The sequence below is a fragment of the Mandrillus leucophaeus genome, unplaced genomic scaffold (assembly GCF_000951045.1).
Source record: "Mandrillus leucophaeus isolate KB7577 unplaced genomic scaffold, Mleu.le_1.0 Scaffold137, whole genome shotgun sequence".
Classification (NCBI taxonomy): domain Eukaryota; kingdom Metazoa; phylum Chordata; class Mammalia; order Primates; family Cercopithecidae; genus Mandrillus; species Mandrillus leucophaeus.
In genome coordinates, this window is record NW_012101332.1 from 156771 (window position 1) to 168572 (window position 11802).

Consider the following 11802-nt stretch of genomic DNA (forward strand, 5'->3'; position numbering starts at 1 on the left):
TGAATAAATAGTCATTCCTTACCTAAGTCTGGATTTGTTTATTTCACAGGTTGAATAACTTTTGTAGAATAACAAAACAAACTATTTTAACTGTAATCTAATTCTCCAAGCCATGGCACACACAAAAGCACTGAGGGTCAAATATGAACAACATTCACATGACAGCCAATGTGGGCGCAGCACGCCACCTCGTGCAATATGACTTCAAGATTGAGCATTCTCCAACTACAGCCATCTACCTGCCATAGTTTTGTAGCACTGATCCTTTTTTTTTTTTTTGGTAGCACTGATCTTGCGTACATGTATAATCCATGAACTTAACATCAGTGTTGCTCGTGTGATACCAAGAAAACCCGGTAAGAGAGCAAGTAAATAATTTAAGTAAGATTTTGTTTGGTATAGTTGAGCTTTGAAGCGCCAAAAGCCACTGTACTATCTAAGATTTTGTCCTCCCCGCTAACCAGTTTTCAACTCCGTTGAGGCAATATCATCTTCATTAAGGATACATGGGTTGGCTGCGTGTGGTGGCTCATGCCTGTAATCCCAGGGAGGCCGAGGCAGGCGGATCACTTGAGGTCAGGAGTTCGAGACCAGCCTGGCCAACATGGCTACTAAAAATACAAAAATTAGCCGGGCATGGTGGTGCACGCCTGTAGTCCCAGCTACTTGGGAGGCTAAAGCAGGAGAATCACTTGTACCCAGGAGGTAGAGAGGTTGCAGTGAGCCAAGATCACACCACTGCACTCCAGCCTGGGTGACAGAGAAAAAAAAAAAAAAAAAAAAAAAAAAAAAAAAAATCCCATGGGTTAAAATTATATATATAAAATGATATAAAGATGTTAATCTCTGCAAGTTAATAGGATATTTGATACATGATATACAAATTAACTATGACCCCAATAAAAATACAAGTATGAAAGCAGATATATTCAATTTAAATTCAACAAGCAAGAATATTAAAAAGCAAGAATTGGAAGAAAATGCCTGATAATAAAGACAGCAGAGATTTCAGAATACCACTCCTATCATTAAAATGTTGGATACTGTAAAAAAGAACGAAATCATGTCCTCTGCAGCAACATAGATGTGGCTAGAGGCCATTATCCTAAATGAATTAACACAGAAGCAAAACCAAATACCACATGTTATCCTTTATAACTGGAAGCTAAGCACTGGGTACACATGAACATAAAGATGAGAACACTGACACTGGCAACTACTAGAGCAGGGAGAGGAGGAGGACGGCAAACGATGAAACCTACCTGCCTATCAGGTATCCTGCTTACTAACCGGGTGACTGGATCATACCCCAAACCTCAGCATCACACAATACACCATACAACAAACCTGCACATGTACCCCCTGAATCTAAAATAAAAGTTGAAATTTTATTTTTAAAAAGTTGGATACTGCATATGAATGGAAAGAAAAGATTAATGTAACAGAATAGAATCCCTGATCTCTGGGGAAAGGTGGATTATTCAGTAAATATTATTGGAGAAAGGTAATATTGGAACCCCATTTTATACCACATACCAAAATTAACTCCAAATATATAAGATATCTAAATATTAAAATATGAAATTGGCAGGAAGTGGTAGCTCATGCCTGTAATCCCAGCACTTTGGGAGGCTGAGGCAGGTGGATCACCTGAGGTCAGCAGTTCGCGGCCAGCCTGGGCAACGTGGTAAAACCCCGTCTCTACTAAAAATACAAAAATTAGCTGGGTGTGGTGGCAGGTGCTTGTAGTCCCAGCTACTTGGGAGGCTAAGGCAACAGAATCGTTTGAACCCAGTAGGTGGAGGTTGCAGTGAGCCGAGATCATGCTACTGCACTCCAGCCTGGGCGACAAGAGCAAAACCCCATCTCAAAAAAAAAAAAAAAAAAAAAAAAATCAAAAAAATGCTAGAAGGAAAAATAGACTGTGTCCTTCTTAACTGCGGACACAGTTAAGAGGGGAAAATTCTGTGTCTCACAATCATATGAATAAATATTACTATATTTAAAAATTGCCTAAAGGAATACAAACACAGACAAATGACAAAATGGGAGAAAATATGCACAACTTAAATCAAAAACACAGTGTCCTAAAATCCAAAGAGCTGTATTTTAAAAAACAAGAGAAAACAATCAAGAGAAAAATAAAAGATCATTATTTAAAACAGGCAACAGATAATTCATAAAAAAAGAAAAGTCAATGGCCATTCAACATTTAAAATATGTTCATCCTCATTTAAATAAGAGAAATTCAAATTGAAACTAAATTGAGAAGACTTCTGAATCCAATATCATTAAGATCCTATTGGACTAAATTCCTTGAAGATACACCTATCAGATCTGGACATAATACAAAAAGCAACTAACTGAAGGTGCTGGCCAATAAACTGAAGCAGTATTCCTGCAAAAAAAAAAAATGCAAAAATTAGCTGGGTGTGGTGGTGGGCACCTGTAATTCCAGCTACTTGGGAGGCTGAGGCAAAGAATTGCTTAAACCTGGGAGTCGTAGGTTACAGTGAGCCAAGATCACGCCACTGCCCTCCAGCCTGGGCAACAGAGCGAGACTCCATCTCAAAATTTAAAAAAAAGTACACTTGAATTGAATCACGAGGAAATATCAAACACATACAAACTGAGGAACAATCTACAAAGTAACTGGCCTGTGCTTTTCAAAAAAGTCAGGATCACAAAGGATCAAAGAAAAGTCCAGGAACTGTTTCCGATTAAAAGAGACTAAAGAGATGTTTTAATTAAATGAAATGTTTGATCCTAGATATGATTTTGAATTGGACACCAGATAAGGGGCAAAAAAGGCTTATAAGGGGCTGAGCGCAGTGACTCACGCCTGTAATCCCAGCACTTTGGGAGGACAAGGCGGGCGGATCACGAGGTCAGGAGATCAAGACCATCCTGGCTAACACAGTGAAACCCTGTCTCTACTCAAAAAAAGAAAAAAAACAAAACAAAAAATTAGCCGGGCATGGTGGCAAGCGCCTGCAGTCCCAGCTACTTGGGAGGCTGAGGCAGGAGAATGGCGTGAACCCAGGAGGCGGAGCTTGCAGTGAGCCAAGATCTCCCCACACTGCACTCCTGCCTTGACAGAGTGTGACTCTGTTTCAAAAAAAAAAAGGCTATAAGGACAAAATCGTAACAATTGGTGAAATTCTTCTATGAACTCTGGATTAGATAGTTATCACTTAACTCTGCTACACTTCTTTGTTTTAATAAATGAACTGTAGTTATAGTCCCCGTGCTCAGAAAATACACTAATTATAGATAAAGGAAAATGATGTCTGAAAACTACTATCAAGTAGTTCAGAAGTATATATGTAGAGAGAATTAGCAAACAAAAAAGCAAAATGTTAAAAAACTGATAAATATGTAAGGGCATAGGAGAGTTTTTTCTACTATTTTTGCAACTTCTCTGTAAGTGTAATATTATATCAAAATAAAAATTTCTAATTTTTAATTAAAAGACTAAAGAGGCATAACCAAATGTAATCCATGAAACTTAAATATAGCAAAAAAAAAAAAAAACACCAAAAGAAATCTAAAATGCACTCTCTATCTTAACAGTAGTGACAGTTACTGTTGTTTTCAAACAATTATATTTTAGAATAAAGAACATAAATTATATTAATGTTTCAGCAACTAAGATTGTTAGCATAAAACAGAGATACAAGTATAAAAATCAAACAAGAAAATACTCTGTAATTTGTCTGAACTATTATTATAAATTCATGATTCATGATTTACACTTTAAAAACAAGTTATTAGCTTTGTTCCCTGAAATGACCTAGATTAAATGACGGCCCTATGGCAATGAGAAACTCTAATGCCCAGACAGTGGTCACTGTACACTATATACCACAAGAGGAATCAGAACTCCTTAGAGAAATGGCTCATTTCAGGCCTGGCACAGGAAATGTAGAAGGTGATCTTGGGATCATTTGTTCTGCCAGAAAGCAAATCAGCTATCAACTCTACTAGAATCATGACAGAAAGACATAGAACTGCCTGGAAGGCCGGGCGCGGTGGCTCAAGCGTGTAATCCCAGCACTTTGGGAAGCCGAGACGGGCGGATCACAAGGTCAGCAGATCGAGACCATCCTGGCTAACCCGGTGAAACCCCGTCTCTACTAAAAAATACAAAAAACTAGCCGGGCAAGGTGGCGGGCGCCTGTAGTCCCAGCTACTCGGGAGGCTGAGGCAGGAGAATGGCGTAAACCCGGGAGGCGGAGCTTGCAGTGAGCTGAGATCCGGCCACCGCACTCCAGCCTGGGCGACAGAGCGAGACTCCGTCTCAAAAAAAAAAAAAAAAAAAGAACTGCCTGGAAAGGACTACCACTGGCTTAAAAAAGAGCAGTTTGATATAAGACAGAATAATGATCGCAACAGTTTGAAACATACGGTATTCAAAACAAACTCACTCACTTTTGGGACTCCTTAGATGGTTGAAGGGCACCAACTCATTTCTCTGAAAATACATAAAGGGAAAGAATCAAATCAATTATTCTGCCTTTCCATATGAACTTTATTTATTTATTTATTTATTTATTTATTTAGAGATGGAGTCTCACTCTTGTTGCCCAGGCTGGAGTGCAATGGCACCATCTCGGCTCACCGCAACCTCCGCCTCCCGGGTTCAAGTGATTCTCCTGCCTCAGCCTCCCGAGTAGCTAGGACTACAGACATGCGCCACGATGCCCGGCTCATTTTGTATTTTTAGTAGAGATGGGGTTTCTCCATGTTGGTCACGCTGCCCTCGAACTCCCCACCTCAGATGATTCGCTTGCCTCAGCCTCCCAAAGTGTTGGGATTAGAGGCGTGAGCCACTGCGCCTGGCTATGGACTGTATTTTAAGATAACCAAATACTTGACGAAGAAAAATTCTTATATATAGAAGAACTGTAACTAATGAATACAGAAGGAATTGAGAGAATTTTTTTAAATCACCATATATAACCGTTAATGAAATAATAGGCCAGGCATGGTGCCTCACACCTGTAATCCCAGCACTTTGGGAAGCTGAGGTGGGTGGATCACTTGAGGCCAGGAGTTCAAGACTAGCCTGGGCAACATGGTGAAACCTTGTCTCTACTAAAAATACAAAAATTAGCCAGGTGTGGTGGCACACGCCTGTAATCCCAGCTACTCAGGAGGCTGAGGCAGAAGAAGCGTTTGAATCCAGGAGGTGGAGGCTGCAGTGAGCCGAGATCGTACCACTGCACTCCAGCCTGGGCGACAGTTAGGAAAAAAAAAGAAAGAATGGATCGTGGTATCAATCGTACGTGGGCGTTATAACCTTTAGGTCAGTGCTGCTTAACCCTTCTAAAATTTTTCATGGTCATATCCCTAGGAGTCTTTTTGATACTTTTCTCTAAAAGCCACCACTCTCATGAAATTTTATTACCATAGATATACTGTATATATGTTTATGTACTGTGGCCCTTTGAAGGACCACAGATCATTGTAATACCTAAGAGTTTTTGTCCTCTTATTTCTCAAAAACCAAGTTTCACCCCCTTGGAAGGTGATATCCTCCCCCCTCATTGAGAGTGCATGCTTTTTTTTTTTTTTTTTTTTGATACGGAGTCTCGCTCTGTCCCCCAGGCTGGAGTGCAGTGGCCGGATCTCAGCTCACTGCAAGCTCCACCTCCCGGGTTTACGCCATTCTCCCGCCTCAGCCACCCGAGTAGCTGGGACTACAGGCGCCTGCCACCTCGCCCAGCTAGTTTTTTGTATTTTTTAGTAGAGACGGGGTTTCACCGGGTTAGCCAGCATGGTCTCGATCTCCTGACCTCGTGATCCGCCCGCCTCGGCCTCCCAAAGTGCTGGGATTACAGGCTTGAGCCACTGCGCCCGGCCTGAGAATGCACGCTTTAGGTGAAAAAAAGGAAAGGATTACAAGGGCAGCATTTAAACACATCAATATGACATCATTGAAAGTGGGACACCAGACTGTAAGGGCCTCATGATGTGATGTCATAGGAAATAATATCAACTATGAATTAAACGTGATTTATGGAAAACCTGATCCGAATCCAATCAAGCCTCTGGATCTAACTGCCTGTTTACAGAAATATGAAGGAACGGAAAACAAATTATATGACAGTACAAAGAAGCAATTAGCTAAAAGCAGTATACAAAATATTCTACGGGGCAGATGATCTAGTTTTTCTACAAATCAACAGCACCAATTAAAACAAACCAAAAGAAAACACAGGAGGGAAACTCTCATGGATTAAATAAGTTTAAGAGGTTTGGCCACCAAATGCAATGTGTGGACTCTATCTGGATCCAGATTTGAACACACCTATTGTAAAAATATGTGTTCGAAATAATTGCGAAAATTTGAATATGGGGGTATACCATATTACGAAATCACTACCACGCTGTTACACCAACATAAGAAACAAACTTATTGTTTTAAACTTATTGTTAGTTTTTTTTTTTTAATGTTGGTATAACAGCATCATGGTTATTTTAAAATATAACATCTTTTTGGTCATATATGCTTATAGGAGGATAAAATATGATTTTCAAATACTACAGGAAAAAAGGGGGAAGGACTGATACAAAGGTATTTACAAATGTTTTTAATTACAGCTAGGTGTTGAACATGTTGGGGTTTGTATTATTCTTTATCCTGCCTGAAAACATCCACAATAAAGTTAAAATTGTAAAAGTCTTCAAATTTCCCTCCAGAAAGTACAGTTATTTTTCATCAAAACCTTAGACCAGGCCGGGTGCGGTGGCTCACGCCTGTAATCCCAGCACTTTGGGAGGCCGAGACGGGTGGATCACGAGGTCAGGAGATCGAGACCATCCTGGCTAACACGTCTCTACTAAAAAATACAAAAAAACTAGCCGGGCAAGGTGGCAGGCGCCTGTAGTCCCAGCTACTCGGGAGGCTGACGCAGGAGAATGGCGGGAACCCGGGAGGCGGAGCTTGCAGTGAGCTGAGATCCGGCCACTGCACTCCAGCCTGGGCGACAGAGCGAGATTCCGTCTCAAAAACAAAAAACAAAACACACACACACACAAAAATTAGCTGGGCGTGGTGGCGGGCGCCTGTAGTCCCAGCTACTTGGGAGGCTGAGGCAGGAGAATGGTGTGAACCTGGGAGGCGGAGCTTGCAGTGAGCCGAGACCGAGTCACTGCACTCCAGCCTGGGCGACACAGCGAGACTCCGTCTCAAAAACAAAACAAAAAAACCTTAGACCAGAAAGGAGTGTTGTATCACTGGGTGGAAAGGGGAAGTGTAGTGTGGCTGGGGAGTAGAGCTAAGCTGATGATCCCATCCCCGGAGCATCATTTATGGGGTGCCTAAGGATCAGTCACTAGAATGGCAGGTTCTTCCTTAGGAAGATGTTGCTGGAAGTAGAAAACGTTTCGGAAAGGAAGAAATTTGAGGTTAGAAAGAAAATAGGAACTTCACACAAGACTTTCAGAAGTGCGATACTCTTTTCCTCTGGGTGCCTCTCTTCGAAAACACAGAACAGAGAAAAGAAAAACGACTCATAGAACATCAGAGCTCTCGGAGCAGACAAAACAATTTAGGATCACACCACCCTCTACAAAAGGATTAGTCTTCCCCACAGGGCTCTCAAGCTAGAATGGGACATCTTTAACAGTGGTCTTCTTCCTAAGATACTTCCGTGGTAAAGCCTCACCATCAGGGAAACCTCAAAAAGAGCCTCTTACTCTGCAAAGGAACTGCAGCAGCTGTAACCGCACGATTCTCAGCTGGCGTAACGCTGTCCGTGTCACACGAGGAGTACTGCGGCACGGGAGGGCCAAGGGCTGGGAGCATTACCAGGCGGCAGGAGAGCCCACCCCGCGGCCGCACAAGCGCACACGCACACGTCCAGGGCGGAGGAACACTACTAGTAACAACCGCCTCTCTCTCTAGGCTCCCTATCCCAAAGTGATGGTGCCGATTTTATTCCCGGACAGGGGCTCCAGGCGCACACTTATAAATTCGGAGCGAAGGAACACAACTAGCAGCACCACGCCCCCGCCGCTCCCAGAACCAAAGTGACGGTGCCGACACCCCTCCGCATCCGCAAGGCCGACTTCCATAAGTAATCAGCCTAGAGCACCGTCCCTTTCCTGTCAGCACCGAGCCCAAGCCAGGACCCCGGTATTCCCAGCACCATACAAGAGCTTCTTTTTTATGAGCCAAACCAAAATCAGCAAGCGGTTCCCGGTGAGGCCGCCCACTCACCTGCCGGCGCAGACAGGCTCCGTGCGTCAAGACGTAACAGCGTAGGTGTACGACGGGGCGCAGCGACGCAGGGGCCTTCGGGAAACGTAGTCTACAACTGGAAACCGGCCGGGTCGTCTCTGCGCAGGCCCAGCGGCTAAGATCAGGTCCAGCGCTCCAGAACAGAGCGATCCCTGAGGCTCCCTTGCTCGAACTGTGGGACTTACCCTACTATGGTCTGAGCCTACCCTATTCCATTATACTCAAGTAACGCCCCAGAAATTCCAGAGAATCTCACACAAAGAGGTTGAATCTTGCCGTGGTGCCTTCAGGTGAATGTCGTCCCGGACTAGAAGAGCTGCAAAAGGCTGTCAAGTAAGGTCTGGATTTCTCTCTGACAGCTCTGGCCGTGACGCAGTGGCCACGATACCGGGTTGCTGCTCACCGGGGTTCGGAAGTGTGACGCATTCTTCACGGCCGTGTGTGTGTGTCTGTGTCTGTGCGCTCGCGTGTCCGTGTCCGAGTGTCCTCTGTGGGGGCAGAGTGGATAGTGGCCATGCCTGTGTGATGTGCGTCAGATTATGCTTGAGACTGTGGAGAGGCTATTATTGGCGCATTAGGATTGTGTGCGGAAGGGTCTTGGGAATGGTTTGATTATAGCTTTGAGGGTGATGTCTGTTGAATCAGATTCAGCCTGCGACTGAGTATATCCTGTAAGAAATTGATTTTTCTTTGCATGGTCATGAATTTAAAATACATTCCTATGAAATTATATACATTTAGTGAATGACTCATTGAGAATTCACTTGTGGCAGTGGATGTGGGGGAAGAAGTGTGTGAGCATAATATTGTGAGAATGAGCACGATGTGTGCAGCGCTGTGTTATACAGATATCTCCTGGCTTCAGTTTTGTCACCTGTAAAGTGAGGGTATCAGTCGTGTAACACTTTGGAACAATGCTTTTTAACAGAAATTTCTGCAAAACTGGGTTCCATTTTGTATATCTGTGCTCTCCAATACAGTAGCCACTAGCTACATATGGCTACTGAGAACCTGAAATATGGCTGGTTTGACTGAAGAACGAATTTGTAAAATTGTGTTCAATTTTAATAAATCTAAATGTAAACAGCTATATATGACTAGCAGTCTTTCTATTGAACAGTACAACCTGGAGCATTAATTTGCCTTCAGGATTTGAAGGGGGTAAAAACTTAATTCATCTAGCAAATATTTGGAAATGAAATTCTTAAAATTTCTTTAAATTAGTTTTTCAATTTGAGATGATTGCAGATTCATATGAGGTTGTAAGAAATAATAGAGACATTGTGTGTTATCTTCAACCTAGTCTTCTCCAATGATAACATCTTGCAGGACTGTAGTATAATATGACAACCAGGATGTTGACATTGATAGTCAAGACAGATCATTTCCATCACCGCAAGGATCTGTTGTGTTGCCCTTTTATAGACAAATGTACTTTCTTCCCTCTTGTTTGAAGATATTCATGTCAACATTAATGATAATGTAGGCATACCTCATTTTATTGTGCGTCATTTTATTGCACTTTGCAGATACTGTATTTGTTTGTTTTAAAGAGACAGGGTCTCACTGTCTCACCCAGGCTGGAGTGCAGTGGTGCCGTTATAGCTCACTGCAGTCTCGCACTCCTGGGTTCAAGGGATCCTCCAGCTGGCCCACAAAGCCTGAAATATTTATTATGTGGTTCTTTGCAGGAAAAGTTTGCAGACTCCCAATCCATATTATTTCTGATGGCTACTTTATTTTCTATTATATGGATACCCTAGAATTTATTTAACCTGTTCTTTATTGAAGTCTAATTTATGTTTGTATCTAGCTTTTTCCATTTTAAAATTAGTCTATCTGCACCTGTCTGCATATATCCTAGTGAACATATATAATTATTTTCCTTAGACAGGGTCATAGGAGTGAGATTACTGAAACATCTGGCTCACATTATTAAATTCTACTAATATAAATTTGTAATTTACCCTCTTTAAGGTGGCACCAGTATATAACATGGTGTGAGGGCATCTATTTTACTCCAGTTCAACATGTTATTATCAGTCTTTTCAATGTTCCCGTGTTGTAAATATAAAATGCTATTTGCCACTCTAACGTATATTATCTTAATGAGTAGCAGCATTTAATAGCTTTTAGTCATTAAACCCTAGTCATTATTCACGCTCAGGTTTTATTAGGCATAATAAGAAAATCTGGGTATCAGTAACAAGAGCACAGTTGAAAAAGAACTGGCTTTGTAGTTGGAGAATTGTGGATTCAGAACTCAGATGTCTTGTTTATTAACAGTGGATTTAGGTTTCTGTTTTTCTGATGTTGAAGTGGAGATAATAATGACACTGTAGAGATGTTCTAAGGATTAAATATCTATATATAAGGTATGCATCACATAAAAGTTGATTTTTTTAATTGCTTCCAGGGCCATAAACTTACTTCTCCCTCTGAGTACTGAGGGAGAAGGGAGGGTGAATGATGTCCTGCAGGGACCCTGGGGACTCTTCTGATTGAAGGAAATGGGTAGTGGTGAGCGCTGAGGATTGTGGGAGTTCTAGTTCAGGCTAGGAAAAGGGATCCCAGTGTGCAAGTATAATTTTGCAATGATAAAGGCCATCATGGATTGTCTATGCCAGGAATCGGCAACTATTTTTTTTTTTTTTAGACGGAGTCTCGCTCTTGTTGCGCAGGCTGGAGTATAATGGGACGATCTCAGCTCACCGCAGCCTCCGCCTCCCAGATTCAAGCGATTCTCCTGCCTCAGCCTCCTGAGTAGCTGGGATTACAGGTGTGTACCACCACACCCAGCTAATTTTGTATTTTTAGTAGAGACAGGGTTTCTCCATGTTGGTCAGGCTGGTCTTGAACTCCCGACCTCAGGTGATCCGCCCACCTCAGCCTCCCAAAGTGCTGGGATTATAGATGTGAGCCACCATGCCCGGCCAGCAAATGGTTTTTATAGAGGGTCAAATAGGAAGTATTTTAGGCCGTGTGGCCCATACAGTCTCCATTGCAACTACTCAACTTGGCTACTGTAGCTTTCTGAAAGTAGCCATAGTCAGAAGTAAACAAATGAGCATAGCTGTGTTCTATTCCAACTTTATTTACAAAAACATGTGGGCGGGCCAGATCTGGCCCATGGGCCACAGGTTGCAAACTCCTAGTCTGTTCTATCTTTTGTCTTTAAGTCTGAGGAAGCCAGGAAGCTCCTAAGGCCATGAAGGCAGTCTGCTTTGGACAATGTGGTCTGTCCCCTTTAGATGGTGAGAATCGAGGGAAGAGAATCTACTCTGGGCAGTTCTGAACATCCCAGCCTTGGGTCTAGATCAGTATCCTCATAGTGGGGATTGGCCCAGAACTCTCCTGCTGAAATATTTGTTGTGTGTTCTAACGCAGGAGAACCTCTGCACTGTGTCCATCCTCGTAAGCCAGGTTCCCTTGGTGTGGTAAGAGTGTGTTGGAGGGCCGGGCACAGTGGCTCAAGCCTGTAATCCCAGCACTTTGGGAGGCCGAGACGGGCGGATCACGAGGTCAGGAGATCGAGACCATCCTGGCTAACACGG

At 42.7% G+C, this 11802-nt stretch overlaps 1 protein-coding gene across 2 annotated transcripts in view; it reads left to right on the forward strand.

The window, feature by feature from the left end:
• Positions 1 to 8315: 8315 nt before the first annotated feature.
• Positions 8316 to 11802, forward strand: part of ZNF540 (zinc finger protein 540) — a 19023-nt gene continuing 15536 nt past the window's right edge. For both annotated transcript variants that reach the window (XM_011973290.1, XM_011973291.1), the window contains exon 1: positions 8316 to 8581. The gene's annotated coding sequence lies outside the window, so the exon portion shown is untranslated. The remainder of the gene's footprint in view (positions 8582 to 11802) is intronic.